Source organism: Mus caroli, unplaced genomic scaffold (genome assembly GCF_978045245.1).
Source record: "Mus caroli unplaced genomic scaffold, Mus_caroli_1 scaffold_19, whole genome shotgun sequence".
In the NCBI taxonomy this organism is placed as follows: Eukaryota; Metazoa; Chordata; class Mammalia; order Rodentia; family Muridae; genus Mus; species Mus caroli.
The window spans coordinates 44,294,203-44,320,361 of record NW_028227274.1 but is presented as its reverse complement, the minus strand read 5'-3'; the positions used below and the strand labels follow the sequence as shown (position 1 = coordinate 44,320,361).

General features: G+C 43.6%; 1 pseudogene; it reads left to right on the top strand.

Moving 5' to 3' along the window:
* The first annotated feature begins 23,923 nt into the window (after nt 1-23,923).
* LOC110284531 (symplekin pseudogene) lies at nt 23,924-25,622 on the top strand (annotated as a pseudogene).
* Nucleotides 25,623-26,159: the final 537 nt, after the last annotated feature.

Here is a 26,159-nt window from a genome sequence, read left to right as displayed (position 1 = left end):
TCTGAGTTCGAGGCCAGCCTAGTCCACAAAGTGAGTTCCAAGACAGCCAGGGCTATACAGAGAAACCCTTTCTAAAAAAAAAAAAAAAAACAAGAAGAAGAAGAAGAAGAAGAAGAAGAAGAAGAAGAAGAAGAAGAAGAAGAAGAAGAAGAAGAAGAAGAGAGAAATGTCTAGATTTCCAAAGAATCTTTAAGAATGACTTAGAGAATTCTCCACTTTAAAAAATGTACTTATTTTTATAATTAATTACGCACAGGTGTGTGTCTGCATTCGAGTGTGCACATGTCAATGCGATCACCTGCAGAGGGCACAGGTGTCTGATCCCCATGAGCTGGAATTACAAATGATTGTGAGCCTCCTAACATGGATATGATGAACAGAATTCTGGTCCTCTGGAAATGCTGAACAATGCTTCCAACCACTAAACCATCTCTGCAGCTCCTAGAATCCCCCATTTGCATGTCTATGGGACATAGAACATTAAATGATGTACTATGTGGAGATTTTCAAACTGTTGATTCCCAGATTTCCACTTGACTATTTTTTATGGTACTTAGTCTATTAAGCCATTGCTTGAGCTGTTTTTAAAGTAGCATTCCAATTACACTTGCATAGAATGTACAATTCTTCCTATCTACTCAAAACCATTGAATTGGTCATCTGCCTTGGAAATTGAAAGACTGAAGACAGAAGTGGAAAATATTGATTCTTAGGCTTTACAAATGGACCCAACACTTGTTCTCATAGAGTCAGTCCTGGAATTAACCACACACTACTCTCTCAGATAGTGTTTGCTGTATAATTAACTACCCCCAAACCTTGTGGTGTAGCGCAGCAGCTATTTCTGTGGTTGACAGTTCTGTGGATCAGCAGTTAAGATGGGCCAGGCTCAGCTGATGGTCTGCTGGATTTCTGAGAACTGTGGCATCTTCTACATGCTTGGTGCATCACCGTTTTTCATGGCCCGTGTGCTGTCCAGCAGATTGCTTAGTGTCTTCCACATCATATCTGCATAAGGACCCTGGAGAAAAGAGTCCCTTCAAGGCAAACTTAGAACTGACATTACACGAATATATCACATTCTATTGACCAAGACACAAGGTTCGTGGGACAGCCCAGCTCTTGATGGGAGTCTGTCTGAGTCACATTATTAAAGACACGGAAGCAGGGAGTCAGTCATCTTTAAAATCTGGCACCCTCCAATGAAGAATGGGTGGCAATGTATAACTACTGCATATTCCTTGTTTGAACCGATAACATGCAGTCATTCCTGCTGATATTGGTACCACAAACACAGCAGATGCTGGAATAACAACCAGTTTAGCCTGGTGTCCTAGGTTCTATACAATAAATGAATACCCTTTCCTTGGATAGGATAGCGTTCATATGGCCATAGTCTGTGCAGACCATTATTTTATGCTGTTTTCTCTAAGTGGATTGAAGTGGACATTCTAAAGAATATTCATTAGGGCTCATCCCTGAGGCCAACACCCCTGGAAGAGACAGAGGAGGATCTGAGTGACTCTGCAGGTCCACAGCCTCAGTGGAACCTGAGGGAGCGGCAAGACATCAAAAGCCTGTCGTAGTTGTCTCTGATTGGGTGCTTTGGCCAGGTCTTCATACTGAACAACTCTTTTACTCTGCACTGGATGTAGGTCCCCTCTGGGAAGAGCATAACCTTGGTCAAGGTGGCTTTCTGCAACTGAGTTCATCAAAGAAAGCATTCAGAGCTGGAGATGTGGACAGCAATACCAAGGCCACAGGCCTTCTTTCAAGAGCCATCAAATGGTAATGGGATTATGGAGAGATTCCTGTTACACACAGCTGACTTAGTCTGTAGGAGAAGCTGTGTGACACACAGAGTGGGGTTTATTGACTCTTGTTTTCCTCGGGAGGCGGGGAGGGGTTCGAGTAGCTTCATGAAGGGTCTGACTCATAGCCCTGTTACCTCCACTTGGATCTGAAAAAGAAACAATGTGCTCAGCGAGGAACTCCTTCATTTCCCGTACAAGTATGTTTTCTTTGCTACTTCTGGCTATGACTTCTCCTTCCATAGGAACACAGGATTTTGCCCTCCTCTTCTCTGTCTAGCAGTTCACTTCATTGGTGCTAGCGTTATTAGAATGTGCTGCTAGGCCTGATTTTGAAAATAGATCTTATGCAGACTTTCATTTTAAAAAGCAAGAACGTAGGATATGCATTCGTTCTCAGAGAATTGTATTCAAAATACATCTCTACTGTTTCTGTGATGCCCAAGAGCGGGCAAAGACTAGGAAATGCTTACATGAGTGAATCACTTACATGATCGGTGAAGTTCAGCGCCTGAGCTCAGGAGTCAGCACAGGGGATTGGCAAGCAGACTAAGGAGTCCAAGAGGTGAGGGCCCATGTCAGATCCTCCAGTGACTGCCAGCAGTCACTGATTTACAAGACTGACAAGGCACAAGGCAGAGGGGAAGCAGTTTCTAAATATAAGAAATGTTGGCGTCATTGATGAAATCTCAGCAGGTTCTATAATAAACCTGACCTTTGTTCACTCTAGAAGAAGACTTCACTACAGTTTGGTTTATTCTTGTTAGCCTCTTGTCACAGTAGTCTGCGGCAGTAAGAGACGCACTAAATTTGCAAACTCTAAGCCTTCAGAGCCTTATTTTCAAAGAATTGGTTAGCTGTGTACCTGCTGCTGGTCAGAGGAAGAGATATATCTATCCTTTGCAGGTTTATTTGTTAACAATCCTCTTGGTTTGGTCACTTCTTACTTGGCTACATCATAAGAAATTGGCATACTCAGATTAATCACTGGGTCTTATTGAGCCGTGGTCTGTGTGTTAGTTAGGATGTTATTGATGTGAAGAGACACCGTGACTACAGCACTTTTTATACAGGAAAACACCTGATTGGGGCTGGCTTACAGTTCAAAGGTTTAGTCCATTATTATCATGGTGGTATGCAGGTAGACATGGTGCTGGAAAAGGAGCTGAGAGTTCTACATCTGGATCTGCAAGCAGCAGGAAGGAAACTGTGTGCTACACTGGGTTTAGCTTAAGCATATGAGACCTCATAGCCTACCCCCACATTAACACACTTCCTCCAACAAGGCCACACCTCCTAATAGTGTCACTCCCTATGGGATAAGCATTCAAACACATGAATCTATAGGGGCCATTCCTAGTCAAACCACCAGAATCAGACTCGTATTATTGACTTTCAAATAACTGGAGTTCCATGAACTGCATTGGAAGCCATGGTATAAGAATTAGTTTGCCTTTTCTTTGGTGGCTTAGAAGAGCTCTGAGCTCTCCCATGACATCACTGTTATTTTACCTCAAAGTTTTAAAGATGTGGACAACTGGGCCTGGCACACTCTTGTTGTGTGCATATGGCCTAGTATCTGAGTCTGATCTTCGGCACTGTTTTCTGGTGAAAGATAATGCTTGTGATTTGAGTCTTCCTTGGTTGTATTCAAGTCATGGGGATTGTCCTTTGGGCTAGCCTCAGATATATGCCATCCTCGAGACATCAAAGTCTGAGTCATAGGCAGAACTTGACAAGAGGGAGTGCCTGCTAATCTCAGACACCCTTGCCATTCTCTGGGCCTACAACAAAAACCTTGGGATGGACTATGGGCTGACTGCATTTCAGTGTGATTCTGATAGACCAATAATGAAGGGAGTCTGAAAGTTCTCCTAGACTTCTCAAGAGAAGTGCCAATTACTTCTCAACTGAGCAGTTCACAGCCATATGTAGACATGACACATGTGTTCTAAGGTCCTTTTTATCCAAGTAAGTTTTTGGTGTCTTATTCCTCTTTAAAAGTGGTGACCACACTACTTGATGACAACTGACTTTAATACAGCTAAGAGTTTGTAGCCCAGCTCTGAGCCTTAGAAAAATAAGTCTCGGGCTGGTGAGATGGCTCAGCAGATAAGAGTACTGACTGCTCTTCCAAAGACCCTGAGTTCAAATCCCAGCAACCACATGGTAGCTCACAACCACCCATAATGAGATCTGACACCCTCTACTGGTCTGTCTGAAGACAGCTACAGTGTATTTACTTACAATAATAAATAAAATCTTTGTGCTGGACTGAGCAGGGACCAAGCGAGCAGGGCCAACCGGAGCGAGCAGAAGTCCTAAAAACTCAATTCCCAACAACCACATGAAGGCTCACAACCATCTGTACAACTACAGTGTACAGATATATATATATTATATATATATATATATAATAAACAAATCTTTAAAAAAAGAAGTTTCAAAGTCCCACGCATCCAGTTGGCCACTGGAATGCCAAATCAATCACTATGCAGACCAGGCACCAAAGCTCTTCAGAGAATGTAATTAGACCAGGGTAACTGGCACATCTACCACCTCACATATAGTTCACTTCTCAGCATAGAGAGCACTTTCAAAATTTTAACTTCCCAAATAATTGATGAATAAAAGGGACCAAAGTAGCTTCCAAGTGCCATCCTTAAATTATGTCTTTTAAGAAAGGAAAATACAAAACTTGTTCTATTTCTTATTATTGCTTAATGTTTCAAAACTTCCATGTTGGAGGAAATCACACTGTGAACCCTGGGGTTGCGTTATTTATTGAAAAAAAAACTAGTTGTGGTGTGGCTTAGCTTTTAGCACCTTTAATCCTCTCGCTGGAATACAGACACGCCCTTAGTACACACCTTCAATCCCAAACAATGAAGGTGAAGTTAGTTTGTAGAAGGAAGCACCCACGTTTGATAGTGATTTCTAACTGAGTGGCAGACCAAGTGATGAATCAGAGAAGGATTTGACAGAATTGGATATGCTCAACTGTCATGAAAAGAGAGAGGAAAGAGAAGCCATTTAAGAGAGCAAAGAGAGAGAAAGAGAGGGAACAGTTTTACCGGGAGATTGTTACAGAGACAGGTTGAAGCGAAAACAAGCTAGAGACAGGTAAAGACAGAAGGAACCAGAGGATGAGAAGGAGCCAGAAAATTAGAACAGATTGCCAAAGTTAGTTTGAGGTCAAGTAGAAGAAGCCCAGAGAAATGATATTGAGTCAGTCAGCTAGTAGAAGAGTTTTGGGCCAAAACAGCTGAGTTGACTTGAGTGCCAGAGTTCAGAAATAACTAGGAAACTTATTCAGCAGTAAGTAGAAACTTACTGAGAGACTGAAAACATTCTAGGCCTAGATTAGATTGTACAGAGGCTAGAAGCTTCCAGGACTAGGCCTAGGTTAACAGACTGAGGCAGTGAGCCTCTGAGAGGACAATTACAAGACAGGAATAAAAGTTATTTTTATAGTTCCTATCAAAAGATTCATGTTGTAACTGGAAACCATAAGGCCTCTCCCTCCTTGAACTGGATGAGTCTCTGGTGGACAGTAATCAAATGAAGTGTAGCTCCAGAATAACAGACTAGTGCCAGACACCAGATTACCCCCACCTCCACCCCACAAAATCACCTTTCCTTCCTTCCTTCCTTCCTTCCTTCCTTCCTTCCTTCCTTCCTTCCTTCCTTCCTTCCTTCCTTCCTTCCTTCCTTCTTCCTTCCCTTTCCTTCCTTCCTTCCCTTTCCTTCCTTCCTTCCCTTTCCTTCCTTCCTTCCTTCCTCCCTCCCTCCCTCCCCTCCCTCCCTCCCTCCCTCCCTCCCTCCCTCCCTCCCTCCCTCCCTTCTTTCTTTCTTTCTTTCTTTCTTTCTTTTCTCTCTCTCTCTCTCTCTCTCTCCCTCTCTCTCTCTCTTTCTTTCTTGACAGGCAATTTACTAGCTACCAACTTATCTGACAGCCACAGCTTAAGTGTTTTGTGTGGATGATACTATTGTACCATTTGGGCTCCGATTCTTCTATGTCACAGATGGCGAAACCAGGACAGAGGAAAGATAAGTTTGCCCAAAGTCACATAGCTAGTGGGTGAGCTATGTCACATTGAGCTAGTCACATAGGCAGTGAGCCTATGGCTCAATGCCCAAACTTGCTCTCTAAACCCCACGCCATTCTGCTGTGCTGAAGGAATATACCCTGTCCGACAGAGTTACCTGCATCTGCTGTGCTTCCTGGGCAAGTGTCAGTGATGTGTTTGAGTACTGGAGGAGGATGCAATTGTTGTACTCTTGGCTGCCATATACGGTTGGGCAGATCAGCATCGCTTAACTTTAAGAACATATCCATGTTATACCCTCTAGAAAGAGCACCCCATAGAGCTGTGCAGTGCATACCACACCCTACCCTGTGCCCCAGCCTGACAAACAGGGGAGGGAGAATGAACTTTGTATAAATGTTTCTTTATCATAAAAGAAATAACCTCCTATTGATACCCATAAAGTTAAAAAAATAGATTATAGAAAAAGCAAAAGAGGTGAGCAGATGTGAGAATTGAAAGGTTGGCAAATTAGCCATGCAGTGGTGGCTCACACCTCTGATCCCAGCACTGGGGAGGCACTGGATCTCTGTGAGTTGAAGGCCAGCCTGGTCTACAGAGCTACAGAGAATAGTTTTTACCCAGACTTCCAGACAGAAATAATGACTGATATTTTAAAATATTTCTATGGCATTTTGATTCTATATAAGCATGAAGTATCTTCATGTATTTTTACCATAAAGGGCACATACGAAACGAACTTGTTCTATCTTGTTTTTCTCTCCATCTGTGATTATATGATCCTACGTGAACGCACACCCGTGTCGTTTCTGAAATCTGTGTGATCTGTAAGCTTCCCTATACAGCTCCTCCAGTACTTACTCCCTGTTCTAGGATGGCTTTGTATGTTGGCCCAAACTTTAACTCCAGGCAATGTTGGGATTTGCGTCTTCTTTCCACTTCTTCACACACCTGTAGAAGTGAACCTATTGGGCAGATTCCGGGAGGGGAGCTTTCTGGTGGCAAGCACACGCTGCCATAGGGGTTAACTGGTGCTGTTGCTGGTCCTCAGACGTCTGTCCTTTTCAGCTCCTTAGCATCCCTCACAGCTGCCTCTTTCCCCATATCCTTGGCAAACCGTCCCTATCAAACTTTGGGAATGTTACCAGTCAAGAATGATGCTAATGCTCTCAAAACATTATCTGTTTAATTTTAGTGTACACAGGCTTTATTATGAATAATAAGTGATATGCCATCCACCGTCTCATTGGCTCCCCAGTAACCATCTCTTTTTGATCGGTAGAACATATTTACTTAGTGATTATATTTGCCTCAACCATCTGCTTTGTTATTATTAGTTTCCATTTGTAGTTTGTCTTTGATTTTTCTTCCAAGTGCTTTGGACACAAAGACTGTTTGTTTTTAACATTTATACAGACAAATGTGTCAGCAGCTCAGAGCGCCAGGTATTGTGTCTTCTTTAGAAAGGTCTTCTTTATTCCAAGATTGAAATTAAAAATGATTGCATCTCTTCTCTGAGCATTTTCATGGTTGTATTTATACATGTAAATGTCAGGCTCGCCTGCTGCTGATTTTGAGACAAAGCAGGCGCTTGTGTTTTCATTGTTACAATTGCTGGCCTTTAAAGCATTGAATAAGCACCGTTCCCCTGCTGCCTAGCCGTGATCTTTTTCAAGAAAGTAACTGGATTTCCTGGAAGAAGATTCCTCGGTAGGCACTGAGCTTGGTGGCTTTGCTAGATGCTTTATAACTTGGTTTCTAAGCTCACATCCCAATCCCAGGAGAGATATGAAGAACATGCACGCCTCTGTCACGGGGGCTTCAGACTCTGCAGGTCCAAGAGGAATTCAAGCCAATGTTCCCATCATGTTTGTGCCACTGGCATCAAGTCAGCAAGCTGACCCCCAATGGACAGGCCACTCAGGGACCATGCAGATGAATCCCCTGCCAGGGTTCTTCTGGCCACCAGCCAAGGGACAGAAAACCTCAGTCGCAGGCAACACCAGGAGAGTCACCTACGCAACCACAGCAGGATTGCCAGACTCATGGAGTCTTTAGTTGTCATTGTCACCGCACTGTTGTCTAGTAGCAGTCACCATATTCAAACTGTCACACTTGTTCTAATTAAAACCTTTATAGTTGGCATTTCACTCAAGATCCCAAGAAGAATAGATCATATGTTTGGGCTTTTCTACACTACCCTTCCTTCCTTCTTCCTCTTCCTCTTCCTCTTCCTCTCTCTCTCTCAAAAAAGATAAAACAGCAACAAAAACTAAAATATAAACAAAATAAAAAAGAGGAGTCAGTAAGACAAAAACAAACAAACAAAACACCCCAAACCAAAAAAAAAAAAAACCAAACTAAACAAGACAAACAAAAATCACACAAAAACATGGAGTCTGTTTTGTGTTGGTACCTGCCTGAAGTGTGGTTGATACACCCAGTGACAATCCATTGGAGAAAACTGACTTTCTCTCTTCTAGCACGTAGCAACTGTAAATAGCTTCTTGGTTAGGCATGGAACTTTGTGCCCACGTCTCTTTCTCAGGATTGCTCTTTCAGAGGTCCTGAGTTCAATGCCCAGCAACCACTTGGAGGTTCATAACCATCTGTAATGGGATTCGATGCCCTCTTCTGGTGTGTCTGAAGACAGCTGCAGTGTACTCATAAATAAATAAATAAATAAATAAATAAATAAATAAATAAATACATACATACATACATACATACATACATACATCTTTTTAAAAGGAGGAAGAGGAGGAGATAAATGGGAGGGTGTTATTGAATGACGTGGACGGATTTGGATTGGGTAAGATAAAGGTACACAGCATGCATGTAGGAAATTGTCAAAGAATGAATTAAAAATATTCTAAAAACATGCCCCTTTATAAATTCCACACCCCCTTGTTTTTGGCTTTTGCAACACCCTGAAATACATGTCTTCTGTCTTCTACACAGTCACATCCTTTCGCCTGAGCTCTTTCTCACACTTCCCTCCTCTGCTCCGTCTTTCAGACCTGTAGGATAAGCTGAGAACTAGGAGTTCAACTCCTTGTAAATGCAGTGCCACCCTATTGTAAGAGCCAGAACAGCTTACAAGGCTATTAGAGTGTTTTTTTTTTTTTTTTTTCTTCAGAAAAGTAAATCTAACCGTCCTAAGCACACCAGGCACTGGATAATCACAGCTGTCACTGGCCAGGGCTCTGCCCCTCCTTTGTGTTGTATGCTGCATGCCAGCCCTGGGCCTGCAGAGACTCATGCTGGAGCAGATAGAAAGTCGTGTGTGTGTGTGTGTGTGTGTGTGTGTCAAGCATCTGTGTAGAGAATGCTGAGCTTTTTTATCTGCCCAAGGCATTAGGACAAAGAACTTAGTCACCTGGAAACAATTTCGTATTTCTAGATAGGTTTATATAGCAACTGGCAGGCAAAAAAAAAAAAAAAAAAAAAGATGAAGTTTTGCCACACAAGTAAATCCATTTCCCTATTCAGTGAGATAGGTAGTAGCGAAGTCATTGATAACTTCCAGGCTACAGCTTCTGTGAGGAGACCATTGACCCCATGCGACACTGAATTTGGAGTCAGCCGGTCTTTGGGTGTCAGCTGAAATACAGTAGGTCTCACAGACCAAGGCCCAGCTGGTTCCCAAGGAAGTCACTCAGCACCCTCTAGGTTTGTCCCTCAAGAATGATCAGCCACTTGCTACTACACCCCCACCCCGGTTTCTGCTTCCTAAAAGGGAGCAGACAAAAGCATGCTATATATATCTCAAAAGACAGTAGTCCCAATAGAGAAGAGGAATAAGTTAGCATCTGGAGTCTTGTTTAGGAATCAGTCTCTTTACTCCTCAAGAGCATTGGCCACCGAGCCCACCAGTGGGCACAACAGGACCAGGATGGGGGATTCGCCTTGCCTCCTGCCTGACCCTACCCTTCCACTGCCTTCTGTAGAGTCTTGGGTACCTTTTCTCCAAAGATAAAGTGGCCCCTTAGATTTTGAATAACTGGTGAGCTGCTCATTGGGGGGTGGGGGGAGCCAAAGCAACCTGGACATTCAAGGGCTCCGAGGAGAAGGTATCTTGTCTCATTCCCGCAAACCTCAGCACACATCTTTTAAAAGAAACTCTCTATTTTAACATTTTTACCATCCACCCCCCCCCCTCATTCCAGTTTGTGTTATACTACCTCTGGGCATGAGGCCTTTCCTGGAGTGTTGATCGACATACCAGGTATTGAAACATGAAAGAAATCTGACTTTTCCTCTCCTCGCAGCAATCAATTGCCAATAGCCATCAGTTGAAGGTGGCACTTTGCCCACCTCCCCTCCTCCATGCTGGGCCTTCGCCCGGCTTGAGTCTGCACAGGTTTTGTGCATGCTATCTTAATCCCTGAGTTCATACATGCACCTGCCATGCAGTGTCCAGAAAACAGTTTCCTTAGAGTTGTCCCCCACCTCTGGCTCTTACGATCTTCCTGCCACTCTCCTGTGTAGCCTTGTGAGCTTTGCAGAAGTTGGTTCTAGATAGACATCCTTTTCAGGGCTGGGCGTTTGGACATCTAGAATTCTTTACCCATTGATCCCTTGTGGGTCTCTGTGTCAATACTGTGTCAATGCAGAGTAGACTCTTCCTCCTTCTTCTTCGCTATCCTATTGCAGCACTGCAAAGCCAAAGCCCTCTCAGTCTGGTTAAGGTGCTACAATCTGGTTTTGACTGTTGGCTTTCTGCAGGATCAGAACTTTGTGCCTTACCAGTGCATTTCCTATGAACTTCAAGCTAGACCTCAGGACTGACTAGAGTGGAACATTTTTTTTTTTTTTTTTTTTTTTTTTTTTTTGGCAAGAATATCTGATAGCTAGCACGGTGCCATACCAAGAGCCCCATAGTTGATTGTTATGATCTTGGAGATGTTGAGTCCCCTGGGTAAGTTCAGGTACTTACTTGCCTAGAATCTGCAAAGGATGGGCTGGGGGTATAGTTCAATGATAACTAGTAACTATCTTGATTCCGTTTGTACAATTTTTTTTATCAGCTTTGTCTCATGCTTTCCTCACTGGGGATCAGTCAGGCTGGGTGGGCTGTTGCATCCCAGAGAGCTAGCACAAGCCGAATCAGAAACTATTTCTTCATCTCTGTCAGGCCCTTTTCCTTTCCCTCGCCTTAGCTAAGTGAAGGGTGGGGGAGTTGCCATCAATCATCTCAGGGCAGTGGGGGTGTTTGGGGATGGAGAGCTTCCATTTTGGAAGGTAACTTTCTATCTCATTCTGAACTTCCCCTGGGTATTGCCTTAAATGTTCCAAGATGATGGGCCGTGTTGCCGAGAGGAGAACGGTTAAGCTCACAGTGTTTACTGAGATGACAGCTGTCTGCTGACTTCATTCTCAGGATAATTTCTATTTTATCCAGGCCGTGAATGTATGGAGAACGTTAAGACCACATTCTCTTAAGTTTGGAGATGCCATTGCCTGTTTCTCAGTGTATGTTAGAAGCTCTTCAATCTCCTTATCAATGAAAAGTGGTTTTGTAATCCAACCCCCTTCACTTTGTTTCCTTAAAGCCTTCTCCGGCAATTACTCTGACTGTAACTGACCACAAAGGCAACACTTATGGCTTGTTGAAAAGTAACCCGCTTGTTATTCTGTCTTTCATATGTTGGCCACCACTTATTTCTAGAAGATAGAATGGAATGTGTAGGCCCAATCAGACCAGATTCTGCGTTGGAAGAATGCGTCTTAGCCAAGGAACATTACATCATAGCTGTGGGACGTGGGACCTAACCTCTCTCCATCTTGTGCCTCATTGGAGATGCCTCCTGGCTAGGCATGTCCTCCTTTCATTTTTTTTTCCCACCATTATCACCAAAGCAGGGGACTGGATTCTTTTTGTTTTGTTTGGTTTTTCTTTCCATCTGCACTCCACGCGCTGAAGTATAGCAGTTCCTAGCAAGCAAACCTGGAATAAAAATAGCCTCCTCCAGATGCGTAGGTGATGGCTTCGAGGATGGGAGAGATGTGTAGGAGGCTTGTCTGAAAGAGAAAACTATTCTCCTGCAAGACAGCAGAGGACCTGCAAGTAAAACCACCATGAAAGGAAAGCCTTGCCGTTTCGGATGGAGCGAAGGAGATTTTGCCGCTGGGATCTGGGTACCATCTCCAAGACTCCTTTCCTGGTCATTTTTTGACACCACCCCCGCCCCCATGGAGCCTTCTCTTCCCCTTTATCAAAGCTGGTTTTAGCCTGGAATGGTGATGGGAAAGGGGATAGGGCTGGGGAGTGGAGCAGAAGAAACACATTTGTCTCCAGACTTTGGACCACCTCTGTTAGTATTCTGTCTAAGCTCCACCCCAGTTACCTGGCAGCAGTCAGGTAGACCTGACCCACTATAAATGGGGCTGCTTGTCCCCTTCTCACTCTCTTGGTCTCTTGTTCCTCTCTTGCTCTTTCCCTACTTCCCTTTCCCCCTCTCTCCCCATCCCCCCCCCACCATGCTCATGGCTGACCTCTACTCTTCTACTTCTCTATTCTCTCACTTCTCTCTCTCTCTCTCTCTCCTCCTCCTCCTCTCTCTGCCTCTACTACCCTATTAACTCCCCTCTGCATGCCCTGAATAAACTCTATTCTATACTATACCTTCACACACACACACACAGACATGTACACATGCACATACACACACGCACATAGCCATATGTACATGCGCGCACACACATGCATACACACAGACATGTATACATGCACACACAATTCACACACAGATACATTCACACACAGAGACAGATGTGCACACAGGTGTACACACATGCACATACAGATATAAAAATGATCTAAGCAGTCAGAATGTTGACACTCGAGTCAAACAAAGTGCTTCTCTGACAAACTGAAACTAGTTTTGATTTTTCTCTGTATTTCAAAACAATCAAACCTAAAGACAGGTAGTTCACACACATAAAATATGGCTCTTGAGAAATATGATTTCTTTGAAGACCCACTGATTTATGAAGAGTCTTGAGGACTGTTGACCTGGAATTCATCACACAGAACAAAGTGGGGCTGCCTTCTCTCAGGTAACTGTGTGGAGGCCACACCAGAGCAATTGTAGAAATGCAATTTTCTGATCTACTCTAGACTTGCAGAATCAAGAGAATCTTGTGGCCAGCAATCACGTTCCAGGAAAGCCTGCTGCTGAGTCTTGTGCACACGGTGAGAACCACTGTTCAGAGCTCAGGCAAGTTCAGTGAAGAGGAAGGGCATATGAGTCCCACAGCCTCTGAGTGGGCCACTTAGTGCCATGCTGAAGGTGTAGACAGAGTGAGTGACTAGTCTTGTTTGCTAGAGGACAGGTTTGCCCAGTGGTGATGACTCCCAGTGATCTTGTTTCAGTTCCATAACGTGGTTGGAAAGTGTGGTTAGTAATTTCCCTGTAATACAGACCTGGCCAGAAGTGAATGTTCTCAAAGAGGTCAGCCTGTGCACATTTAACATGGAGACCTCTCATTCATTTGGCCAAATGCAGTCCCTGACTTGACTGGCTGAGTTGAAAACACCATTCACTGAGTGTTAAGTGTTTAAGTGTTAGGGGGAGAGTATTTGGCAGAGTCCTCTGCTCTCAAGAGACTGAACTTAATCCATTCCTTGGCAGGCCTCCACTTCAGCATTTTTATTTGCTAGGCTAATGGTGCTATGCATAATTTCAGATCATAGGCAATGAAATTAGCAGAAGTCTGAGCTTCTCTCTTGGTCTCAATGAGAAGTGTGTGTGTGGTGTGTGGGGGGGATGTGTATGTGTGTGTGTGTGGGTGTATGTGTGTGTGGGTGTATGTGTGTGTGTGGGTGTATGTGTGTGTGTGGGGGGGTGTTATTCTGCAAGAAAAATGTATTCTGCAAAGAAATCAGAAACGTTTTTGAAAATAAGATTCTAAAATATTAATTGATCTCAACTACCAAGTAAACATAAAACAAACAAATACAAAACAAAACACCAACAGAAAAATCCTCTCATCCGGCCATTTCATGGACTTATGAAGCCAGCTCTATGTTGGAGAAGAATTAGCTCAGGCCAGCCTTTACTCTTAGAGACAACCCTGACTACTTAACCCCATTTTATTAGGGTAGTGTCTGTCTACCAAATTGGAGTTGAGGGTTCTAAATCTTTCCTCATGGAACTTGGTTACTTAATAAATAACATTCCACAAATAGAGGGAGAGAAAAGCATTGGTCTTCTAGCCCGACTGTACAAATCAAACCTCAATTTAATACTTTCTTTCATTTGACTGTGCTAGCTTTCTTATTCTCTGGGCTTCTATGCCATCATTTCCAAAACAAGAATAACACACAGATTGCAGAATCTGTATGAGATTATATACATAAATAGACAAAATTCTGGTTATGTAAACATTAGCTGATCTATATTGAATACTTAATAAATATCAAAATAATGCTAACATCACATGAAAATCCCTCTCGACTTTATTAGTCTGCTAATGGTTGCCTCCATGATAGCAGTAGGCTCACCAGGGCAACCCCACTCTTGATATCAACTTCAGGGTTAGTTACTTTTTTCTGCAATATATATCATAGCTCAAGGGAACTTAAGGAAGGATGAGTTTATTTGGACTTATGGTTCCAGACGAGGGGAAAGAGAGAGAGAGAGAGAGAGAGAGAGAGAGAGAGAGAGAGAGAGAGAGAGAGAGAGAGAGAGAGAGAAACAGTGGTGAAGGCCATGGCAGCAAGTGGCAGGCATGGTAGCAGGAGAAGAAAGTTAAGAGGTCGCATCTCAGCTGCACATACAGAAAGTAGAGAGCAAACTGAAAGTGGGGTGAGGCTATAAACTCTCAAAGCCTCCCAGTGATGTACTTCCTCCAGCAAGGCTCCACACCACAAAAGTTTCATATCCTCTCCCACTCAGTACCACAGTCTGGGGATCAAGTATTCAAACACATAGGCTTTTGGAGACATTGCTCATTCAGACCACCATAACCTTCACCAGAGAGCCCATTGGGCACGGGACATGGTGCTGTCCAGGAGGTCACCCACCATCCACACCTTATTTCACCATGACTCCCTCCTACATCCTGAGAGTCTTTACTGTGTGGATTCCCCCCCAAATTTTATACTTTTCTCTTAACACCTGCCTCACCATCCTGTATGTGCCTTCTTCCCCTTCCATCAAGGTACATTCACTTTTTAAGAAAAAAAATAAAATAAAATCAGTAATGAAAAGGAGATAAAACAATGAAATATATCTTAAAATAATTATTTTGTTTTTTGAATGTTAACAGTTGAAAATATTAAAATCATGTTCTACAAGCATCATGGAAATACTATTGATAATTTTTCTCACTGTGCTTGAAATTAGCATTTTCTTAATGTTTAGCTTCAAAGAGGTTTTGCTATTTTGAAAATTTTTAAATTATACTTACTATTATAAAGGCAAAGGAATTGATAAAATAATTTCTTTCCTAGAAACACTGATAATCTTTTTTAAGTAAACTGATTGTTAGACAATTTACACAGATATATAATGTGTTTTAAATACTCTCTCACTATGTCACGTACGTATCATATAAGGGCTTTTGAATATATTTCTTAATGATTCATTTTTAATATTTTATGCTCTTTTACTATGCTTAACTCCCAAAGAATATTTTGTATGTTTTGAAACAATTTAGGATTCAACATTAGATATAAGATCCTCAGTTATGGATAGTATTAAATATTCATTAATGATGTTTTTAGGGTATGAGAGTATTTGAATATAAAAGTTGAATGATTTTTTTATATATTATTTGATCCTCAAAATACTCAATGTTACTAATGTTTGATGTATAAAATGTGTTTAAATAATAAAAAAAAAGAAAAAAGAGAAAAAGGAAAAAGTTTACTTTAGTATCTCTCCCTGTTACAAATTTAACTTGCCTTTAACGAGCTTATAGTTTTACTGTGACTGTTACTATTTGTGTCACGTTCTACCTACAAATCTGCAGAGACTTTAGGAGAATACACTGCTTCATATCTTTCCCATAAGCCTTATTAACTGGAATATGGATGACAAATTTAATACTAATTTGCATACTGCTGTATTTATTGCAAAGGGATTTTAATAGTAGAGAACAGACACACTATGAAACATACACCCTCTTCTCTATATGCATATAGTTGCATAAACTTATATAGTAAGTTCTCAGTTTCTGGTGGCAGTGAAAGTTGCTTTGGCTTCTGGATTTTCATACTCTGTCTTTGCAGAATTCACTCCTATATCTTATGAAGTTGATGATGACAATGAGTACTCCTGAAGGCAAAAATCTAAAACACTTGACAACTTATTTCTCCAGTCTCCTTTATAGCCAGGATGGATGCTTGTGCTTCAGGCTCTGCCTGTCAGAGGTACCAATAGAAGATTGGAAGTTAGTGATCCCAAAATCAAGGGACGTGGAGTGCCCTATCATTCCTGTGCAGTGGGTTAGTACCTTCTGCTCCAGAAGGATTTGGGGATCATAGTTTTGAGTGGTTTTTTTTTTTCTTGCTTTTCCATAGATCAGTTTTTAGGTCTTATGGTGACTCGTGAACTATACTTCGTCCTACTAAAAGCTTTTCTCCACTCAACCATAAATGGCCTCAATTGTTTGTTATGAAGGGCCCTGACTAATAATAGTACATACTATTATATGAAATTCAATATCTTAAAAACACCTACCACATCCACTGTACCTCAAGGGGCAGTTAGATTGGTAAATTAGCTATCTGTTCCAAGACCTGTGTCCATTACTGCTCCTAATAAAACCTCCCCAAGTCTTAGCAGCTTTCAAAAATAATTGATTGTATTTCATCATCTTGAGGTGGGTCCAGCTTGTGTGGCTTCCTCATCTGATTTTAAGGAGATGTAAGCAGGCAGTGGTTATTTGTGGACTCATCTGGAGCTTGGCCCGGACAGATCATTCGAGGTGATTCCTTCAGTTCTATGTCTAGTTCCCTGTCTTTCTACCCACGGGGTGTCTCATTCTCTCCACACAGCTTGGGACTTTTCACAGTAATCACACAACACACCTGGATTTTGACAGACATGGAATTAATCCTTAGGACTATACCTGAGCCTTACACAGTGTTCTTTCCATATTCTTTTGGAATACAGCAGCCAGGAGGTTTGCCTGGTCTCATGGGATTGGGCTAGAAAACTAGTCTTTAGTTCTTGAAATGGGGAGTGTCGCAGTCACACAGCCATTGCCAGAGAGAGTTCTGTAGCCATCTTCTGGAAATGTAATCTTACTGTCTGAATAGACGGGTGGTATATAGGGAATTAGAGAGAAAACCTTCAATAACATGGATTTTTAAAGGCACAGTGACAGTCCTTTGGTATCCACAGGACACAGTCTTCAGTGACCTGGTGGGTAAACGTAGTTACTACAGTCTTAAGGGAGTCACCCCCTCTGACCTCACATTGAGTCCTAGTTTCTACTTTGCAGCAGATTGGGGACCCAAAGAGTTCTGGTGTCTGAGAAGACAGTCATCAGTTTTTGGTTTTGGTTTTTTGTTTGTTTTTTTGGTTTTTTCCCCGGTGGCTTTGGATAACCCACCTAGTAAAGAAGTTGGTAGCAGGCAGTCTTCTAGTCAGCTTTACCTCAGGAGGTACAGGCTTTCAATCCTAGCTCTCCAGGACAGCCAGAGCTATCTAGTGAGACCCTGTTTCAAAAATAAATAAATAAATAAATAAATACTAAGGAAATAAAGAGCGTAATACACATGCTGTTGAACTCCAGTGGGTTCCTCAGTGATGGGATATATGGCAGAGGTGGGGGTCCTAGCGAGAGGATAATACTCCATCTTAGTTAGAAACCAAGAGTCTGTCTGTGAACATGACTTGGCAGAACACAGTGGCTGCTCAAATCACACATGTCCTGTTTACTTTCACATCAGCCAATCTGCATTAGAAAACGTGACTTTGCATTTGATATCTGTGCATTGAAGACTGCCTTTTGCCTCTGTTGAGATTTATTTTTGCTTTTATTTATGTGCATGTGTGTGTGTGTGTGTGTGTGTGTGTGTGTGTGTGCTCTTGCATGAGGGTGCCAGTAGAGGCCAGAGGAGGATATCAGATCCACTGGAGCTAGAGGTACAGGTGTTTGAGTCTCCTGTTGTGAGACAGGGAACTGCACTACTGTCATCTTCAACAGCACCAAGTGCTTTTAGCTGCTGAGTCATCTCCCAGCCGCAAGACTGTCTTGTTTCATCATTTTGGCTCATTGCTTTAAGGCTCCATGGACCCTCTAGAGCAGGTCTTCTAGTGACTATACTAGGTAATCTGAATGGGGTGTCTATCTTTTTCAGTGTGCTCAGCCCAGTGTCTCTAAACTGGAGCAGAAAAGCATCCTACCCTAATGCCTGAAGGGCTAGGAGGTTAATGTCCCCTGTGTGGATATTGTTTGGCGGGCTCCATTGCCATAATTTATCTTGAATTGGTTGATAGAGTGAGTTGAGTCAGTAAAGGATGGGCCCCTCATTTCAGTGCATTTGTTACTGCCACAGCAGAGTCCCTATGAGAGCTTCATGGTCTTCGTACTTAATGGCAGTTCCCTCGGCACAAAAGCCCATTGTCTTCCCCCAATACACAGTCACATTCTCTGTGTGACTGTCATTGTAGTTAATTAGTTCTTCCATAGCTTCACATGGAAGCTATGACAAACAACAAATTTATGGGCAGAGAAAGCCAAAAGGTCCAGGGGCTGGGCTGGCTTCCAGCTTGGACAGATTTAGTGGCTTAAACTATTGTTAGAACTCAATTGCTCTTCCTTGATTTGCTGCAGGCTGCTTGGGTTCTAGCCTTCCTAACCTCCAGGCTGGTGCTTCCCAGAGGTTGTAGTTGAACTCAAAAGGGAATGGCAGCCTCTATAGCGCTGCCAACTGTATGATTGATCTCTGAACCAATCGCTATAGACAGAAGAATACACAGCACATTTAATAGCTGCCTTCTGTCTAGGACCAATAGGCAGCTGGCTCTGCTGTGAGAGACATGAGCTGCCACTGGGGAGGGGTCAGGGGCTTTGTGTGGTGGCAAGAACATTTCTGCCATTGTGATCACCAGCAGAATTATTTTTAAATTGCCATAATATATGTGCTTCTATTTAATCCCTGCTTGTACCTGGTGCATAGCAACTGCATAAATCATGTGGAACGGGTGGGATTTTTTCCTAATGATAAACATTAGTTCAGTCTTGTAAACTGCCAGCCAGCCAGGGTTGCCAAGAGTCAAGTGCTTAAAAAGAAAGGAAGCATTGCTCCCTCGAAGCATAAATAATGCATCCGATCTCCATGCAGTTCCTCAAGCCTTTATGATTGCAGTGTTTTGATTACCTAGGCAGCATTTGCACATGCTATAAAGTGGAGTACATTTTATATTGCTTATGTAAGTGGATGGTCTCCAGTCTCTCTCTATGAGAACAAGCCAGTCACACTTCACTGCCAGCTGAGGAGTTGGAATGCTTCCAAAAGGCACTTTCAGACGCTGTGGATCCACCTCCATCCTGGTGCCTCACTGTCCAAGCAGGAAGCTCTCCTGCCTTTGGGGGATGGGCGAGGTGGGGGTGAGAGAAGAAGGGAGAAGCTAGCCCAGAAAGAGAAGAAGCAGGCTGTCAGAGGCAATCAGAGATGATGTATTTTCCTTAGCCTTTTTCCATTCCTATGACTTACCTTTTCTACCTTCTAAACAAGGAGCTGTATATATCCAAGGCCATTTATGGAAGGGGACATGCACAGAGAAATATGCAAGTGGTCATTTCTTCCAAAGATAGTGCTAAAAATGACAGGTACAACTCCAGACACTTAGACCCATGTTAATTAAAAAACCAGTATCATTGCAAATGCACAGAGCAGTCTTGGCTCATTACATTCATCCTTGGGAAATAATTTTCACATAGCCTCAGCTGAGAAAGACTGAGTTATGATCTCGTCTGCTGAAGAAAAGAGGTTAATGATCTATCTGGAAATGCACACGCACAAATGTACACCCTGTGCTCAGTGGATATAAAATACAGAGTATCTAAGTATGTGTTAATATATAAAATGCATGTAATGTTCAACATCTTCTATCTTTTGATGTATGTGTGTACAGGATGCACATAGAGTTATACATGCATATTTTATCTTTTTAAAGAATGAGCGGCTGGCCTCCCTAACACGAAGGAAAGAAGCTTAGTACTCAGGCTCCTCCCTTGCTGCTGAAGGAGTGTCAGAAGAACCCACTGTGAGCAGAAAATGGCAGCGGGTTCAACTCCAGCCTCCAACCCTGGTTCCTCTTAGGTCTCTCTTCACAGTCAAGAGCAGGTGCTTTTCCCTTAAGAGGTATCTTGGTGTGTCTCTCTGCCTTGTAGCTGTGACTGAGTCACCACATCGCCCCTGCCACCTCCTCTCTGCCCAAGATGGCAGCTCCTCTAGGTGGCAAGAGGCATCTGCTGTTCTGTAAGAGGTGGCACGGGAACAATCAGCTCCCTGCTACCACTCTCTTCCTCTTTGATCATGGGGCACTTAGAAGACTCTTTTATGCACATCTTCAATGCCTTGGAATGAGATCTCTGGAAGCCAGTATAGAGTCAGTGGGGTCTCTGACCCTCACGAGAGGTGTGAGAGACACTAAAAGTGCCTGTCGGTACTGGACCATGGTGCCCAGCCTCAGAGAATGTAAAGGCCATGCCAAAGTCAGATGTTCCATTACTCCCCAATCAGATATACAGGAGAGATGGCGTTGGAAGGCTTCTCTTCTTGGATTCATGTTCCCCTAAGCATAGACAAGTTGACTTAACAATCTTCTCTTGGGAATGTCTCGGTATTTAAGAAAGCATCCTGCGCTTTTAGAGGACGCAGGCTTGGTTCCCACATCAGGCAGCTCACCACCTCTTGTAACTCCATGGACCCTTATACCCTCTTCTTGCCTATACACACACACACACACACACACACACACACACACAGAGAGAGAGAGAGAGACACAGAGAGAGAGAGTATTAAAACAAAATACATCATAAAACAAAACCATAGTGCTTTTTCTCTAGCTACATCAAAATATTTTTCCGAAAACAATTTTCAAAAAGAAGAATCAGAGAGCAGGCTAGTAAAATGGCTCAGCGATAGAATACCTGCATAACATATGAAAAACCCTGGTGTATTAGTCAGGGTTCTCTAGAATCACAGAACTTCTGGGTAGTCTCTATATAGTAATGGAATTTTTTTTTATTTAGAGAATACTTTATTGTTTTTGTAATCAAACCCATGTAGATAAGACCTTACATATTTAATACAGTGCGTTACCCCTGTACAAATGGAAGAAAAATTAAGTTCAACATTTCTAGACCAATATGGCTGTTAATTTCTGTACAATGCCAACTCAACACAGTAAACTGGGATACGTTTTTCCAAAGTTGACAGCACAGCTAAAGTTTCCAAAAAATTCAAATTATATATATGTATATATATTTATATTTATGTAAAAAGACCAGTAATAGCAGTATGTTATGCATCAATAGCAGCAACAGCTTTTCCAGGTTCTGCAGTCATTTGAACAAAATTGTAGAGACATCTAGCACACTCTATTAAAAAAAAAAGTAAAAAACAAAACCCCAGAAAACAGCACAGTTCTGTTACTCTTGTGGTACCTGGTACCATTTCTTGTTTCTGTTTTTTTTTTTTTTTTTTTTTTTTTAATTAGCTTCTCAATCATCATCTGGAAAGAAAACATTCTGAGCAACATCATTAAAACCAGCTCTGGCCGAGCGTGGTGGTGCACGCCTTTAATCCCAGCACTTGGGAGGCAGAGGCAGGCGGATTTCTGAGTTCGAGGCCAGCCTGGTCTACAAAGTGAGTTCCAGGCCAGCCAGGGCTATACAGAGAAACCCTGCCTCGAAAAACCAAATAAATAAATAAATAAATAAATAAATAAATAAATAAATAAAAACTGCTCTGATAAAGCACGGTCACTACTACGTATCATAAAGCAGGTACAAGCTATTTTACATTCACAAAGGTATGATACATCTATAATACTAGAGGAGACAATTTAAAAGGCAGTATTTGAGACTTGATTCTACGTTTCTAGCAGAGGGCCCAAAGGATGGTGTGACACTGCTCTGTAAAGAAACACTCTTAGATAGGATTTCCTTTCTATAGTAATGGAATTTGTTGATGACTTACAGTCTGTAGTCCAACTCCCAACAATGGTCAGCAGGAGCTGTGAATGGAAGTCCAAGGATTTTTAACAGTTGCTCAGTCCCACAAGGCAAGCAGTCGAAGGAGAGAGAGAGAGTAAATCTTCCTTCTTCCAATGTCATTCTGTAGGTCTCCAGCAGAAGGTGTAGCCCAGATTAAAGGTGTGTGCCACCACGCCTTTAATCCTAGATGACCTTGAACTCAGAGATCTCCCTGTCTTAATCTTCTGGAATTCATAGCCACTATGCCTCAAGTTTTCCATGCCATGATCCAGGTCAGAAACTTGTATCTCCCAGTCTCTAGATTAGGATCACTAGTGAGCCTTCCAATTCTGGATTGTAGTTCATTCCATATATAGTCAAGTTGACAACCAGGAATAGCCAGTACACCTGGGTTCAGACACCCAGACACCTGCACATACACACAGCAGTCCCAGAGCTGGGATGCAATCCAAAGCTTGATTTTGTAATGCACTGAGAAGTGATCTATTTTGCCAGTTAATATCTGTGTGCACTTTTCCTTCTCTCTCCCCTGCCTGCCTCTCAGAGGTAATTTAGCAAAATCCAGCACTGACAAAAGTTAATCAACCAGGGCCACACTGTGAGATTTCTCTCTGAGAAGGCAGTATGGTGAGCAATTTTTCAAAGATGATTTTTTTTTTCATTAGAAAGAAGATGGGAAGTTTGGAATCGAGTGGGAGCAAGCTAACTGGTGAGAATATCCATCAAAACTGCTAAAGCAACAAACAATGAGGCACCGTGTCTCAGCGCCGCTCGCTCTTCCCAACGGAAGCAGCCCGAGGACTTCACTGCAGTTTGTGTCTGTGAACAGCAAAGAGGTTTAGAAATATTATTCCAATAAACAGTGGCTCTGCTTTAGTCTTGCTTCCATCCCTAAGGTCTGGCCTCCAGGTTAAGCTTAGGAATGGTGTTTATTAATAAAAGCTGTCCAAATAGTCAACAGTTAAAATATTTGCTCAATTCTTCTCTTTCCTTTTAAATTAAAAGCCAAGTGATCGGTTTCACATAGCTTTGCATGATCCAGGGGAAGATAAGATTTACCGTCGGTTCTTTGGTTCTAGTGTGAAATATTTGCTTTCTCATTAAATGATCTCAGATGGCAATTTAAAATTAGATCAAATAATATCACCAGTCAGATGGGAAAGAGTCCTTTCCCCTACTCTTGATCTTCCTTCTCCATCCTTAATTAATTAATTGATTCATTAATTAATTTTATAGGAACAGCAGAGAAAAAGCAAAGGATGGGCGGTGGTGGCGCACGCCTTTAATCCCAGCACGTGGGAGGCAGAGGCAGGCGGATTTCTGAGTTCGAGGCCAGCCTGGTCTACAAAGTGAATTCCAGGCCAGCTAGGGCTATACAGAGAAACCCTGTTTCGAAAAAAACAAAAAAAACAAAAAAAAAAAAAAAAAGAAAACAAAAAACAAAACAAAAAATAAAAAATAAAAAAAAGAGAAAAAGCAAACGAAGAAAAAATAAGAAATATGGAGCAGTATGAAATATATAAAACTTTCCTTGACTGGATGGCTGCTGGTGACAAACATCTGTGTGCAAAGTTGAGCCCCGCCCCTTCACAGATTCAATCAGCATTTAATTCAATCTGCACTTACTAAGTATATGGGCGTGGGTGGGCGTGGTTAGCAAATCTCCGCCTCCAGCCAATAAAAGAGGCATCCTCCAGTGATTTAGAGACTCTAAACTAGTTTGAGAGAAGAAAAGGGAAGGAGTTTCTTGACTCGAGGTTCCCAGAAATATAGAAAGTAAAAAGCTTTCCAAAAACGGTGATTAATACTTTTTTGCCAAATAGAAAACAAAACACAGGCGCTGCTGAGGGGGTGCGAGGAAGACCGGAGGCAGTCATGGCAAGCGGCAGCAGGTTCGGTGTCACCCGCCGGAGTGCGACGTCACAGTGTTTCACCCAAGAAGCCAGGCCAGGCATAGATGGCATGACCACTTCTGAGAGGGTGGTAGATCTTCTGAACCAGGCTGCATTGATCACCAACGACTCAAAGATTACAGTGCTCACACAGGTCCAAGAGCTGATCATCAATAGGGAGCCCACCCTGCTGGACAACTTCCTGGATGAAATCATCGCTTTCCAAGCAGACAAGTCCACTGAAGTGCGCAAGTTTGTCATCGGTTTCATCGAGACGGCATGCAAGCGAGACACTGAGCTGCTGCTAAAACTGATCGCCAACCTCCACTTGCTATTGCGGGATGAAAACGTGAACGTGGTAAAGAAGGCCATCCTCTCCATGATCCAGCTCTACAAGGTAGCCCTGCGGTGGATGGTGAAGTCCCCGGACATCAGAGATCTCCAGGAAGCCTGTTGGGGCATGGTGTCCTCCATGGCTGGGGAAATCATCCTGCTTTTGGATTCTGACAACGATGGCATCCGTACGCATGCCATCAAGTTTGTGGAGGGCCTTATTGTCACCCTGTCACCCCGCATGGCTGACTCAGCGGTCCCCCAACACCAGGAGCATGACATCAGTCTGGACCGCATCCCTCGCCATCACCCCTACATCCAGTACAATGTCCTATGGGAAGAAGGCAAGGCAGCTCTGGAGCAGCTGCTGAAGTTCATGGTACACCCCGCCATCTCCTCCATCAACCTGACCACAGCGCTTGGCTCCCTTGCCAACATCGCCCGCCAGAGACCCGTGTTCATGTCCAGGGTGATCCAAGCCTATGAGACTCTGCACGCCAACCTGCCCCCAACACTGGCCAAGTCCCAGGTGCGCAGTGTGTGTAAGAACCTTAAGCTGCACTTGTTGAGTGTGCTCAAGCACCCTGCCTCCTTGGAGTTCCAGGCCCAGATTACCACCCTGCTGGTGCATCTGGGCACGTCCCGGGCTAAGATCGCCTGTAACATGCCTAGAAGCTCCCACAAGCGGCCCCGGGACAATACAGATTCCACGCTCAAGAAGAGGAAGCTGGAGCCCAACTTGGGAGATGATAAGGGCAAAGATTTGGAGCCTGGCCCATCAGGGACGTTAAAGGCCTCAAGCCAGACAGACACAGACATCATTGCTGAGTTCTTGCAGCCTCTGCTGACGCCTGAGAATGTGGCCGATCTGGTCCTCATCAGCATGGTGTACCTGCCTGAGACCATGCCTGCCTACTTCCAAGCCATCTACACCCCTGTGAAGTCAGCAGGCACTGAAGCCCAGATCAAGCACCTGGCTAGGCTCATGGCCACACAGATGACAGCTGTAGGACTGCGTCCTGGTGTGGAACAGAGGAAACAGTGTACAGAGGAACCCAAGGAGGAGAAAGTGGTAAAGCCAAAGAGCATCCTTGATCAAGCGGCACCTGTCAGTGCAGGGCCAGGCCATCCCTGTGGTAGGCTCTCAGAGCACCATGTCTCCCTTGGAGGAAGAGGTACCCTAGTCCGAGAGGAGGCCAGAACCCGTCATCCCTGTCACGCAGCCACAGCTGGCAGGCGCTGATGCGCACAAGAAGATCTTCCATCTGAGTGATGTGCTGAAGCCCCTGACAGATGACCAGGTGGAAGCCATGAAGCTAGGACCTGCGAAGCGAGGGGCCCCTACCTAGGGAGGCGGCAGCAGTCCGGCCGAGCTCCAAGGATAAGCGGAGCCCTCAGAACTTGAGCAATGCTGTGGAAGAAGCCTTGAAGACCTCCAACCCAAAAGGCCAGGGAACTCCAGAGCAAAGGGAACAGTTGACAGCTGCGGGAGTTTCGGAGGAGGGGAGGGGCGGGGCGGGGCGGGGCCTCCTTGAACTTTGCCTTAACACAAATAAAGAGGTGGTGCTGAGGGTGTAGCTAGCTGCACCAGGTTAGAAGTCCTAAAAAACAACAACAACCTATGATGTGTCTGCGATCTTAATTATTAGAAGTTCGCATGCGGGTAGGATTTGCTGAAGGAGGCGGAGGCAGGAGGATCACGAGTTCGAGGCCAGCCTGGGCTACACATTTTGAGATGATGCACCTAACCCTCAAGAGACTGGAGGCCCTAGGGAGTTTAGAGGTCAGGTGGGGGTGGGAGCTGGGGGCATCCAAGTGGAAACGGGGGTGGGGAAAAGGTGTGGGATGTGGAGTCAGAGGGTGGATGGGGGGGCGCAGGGAATAGA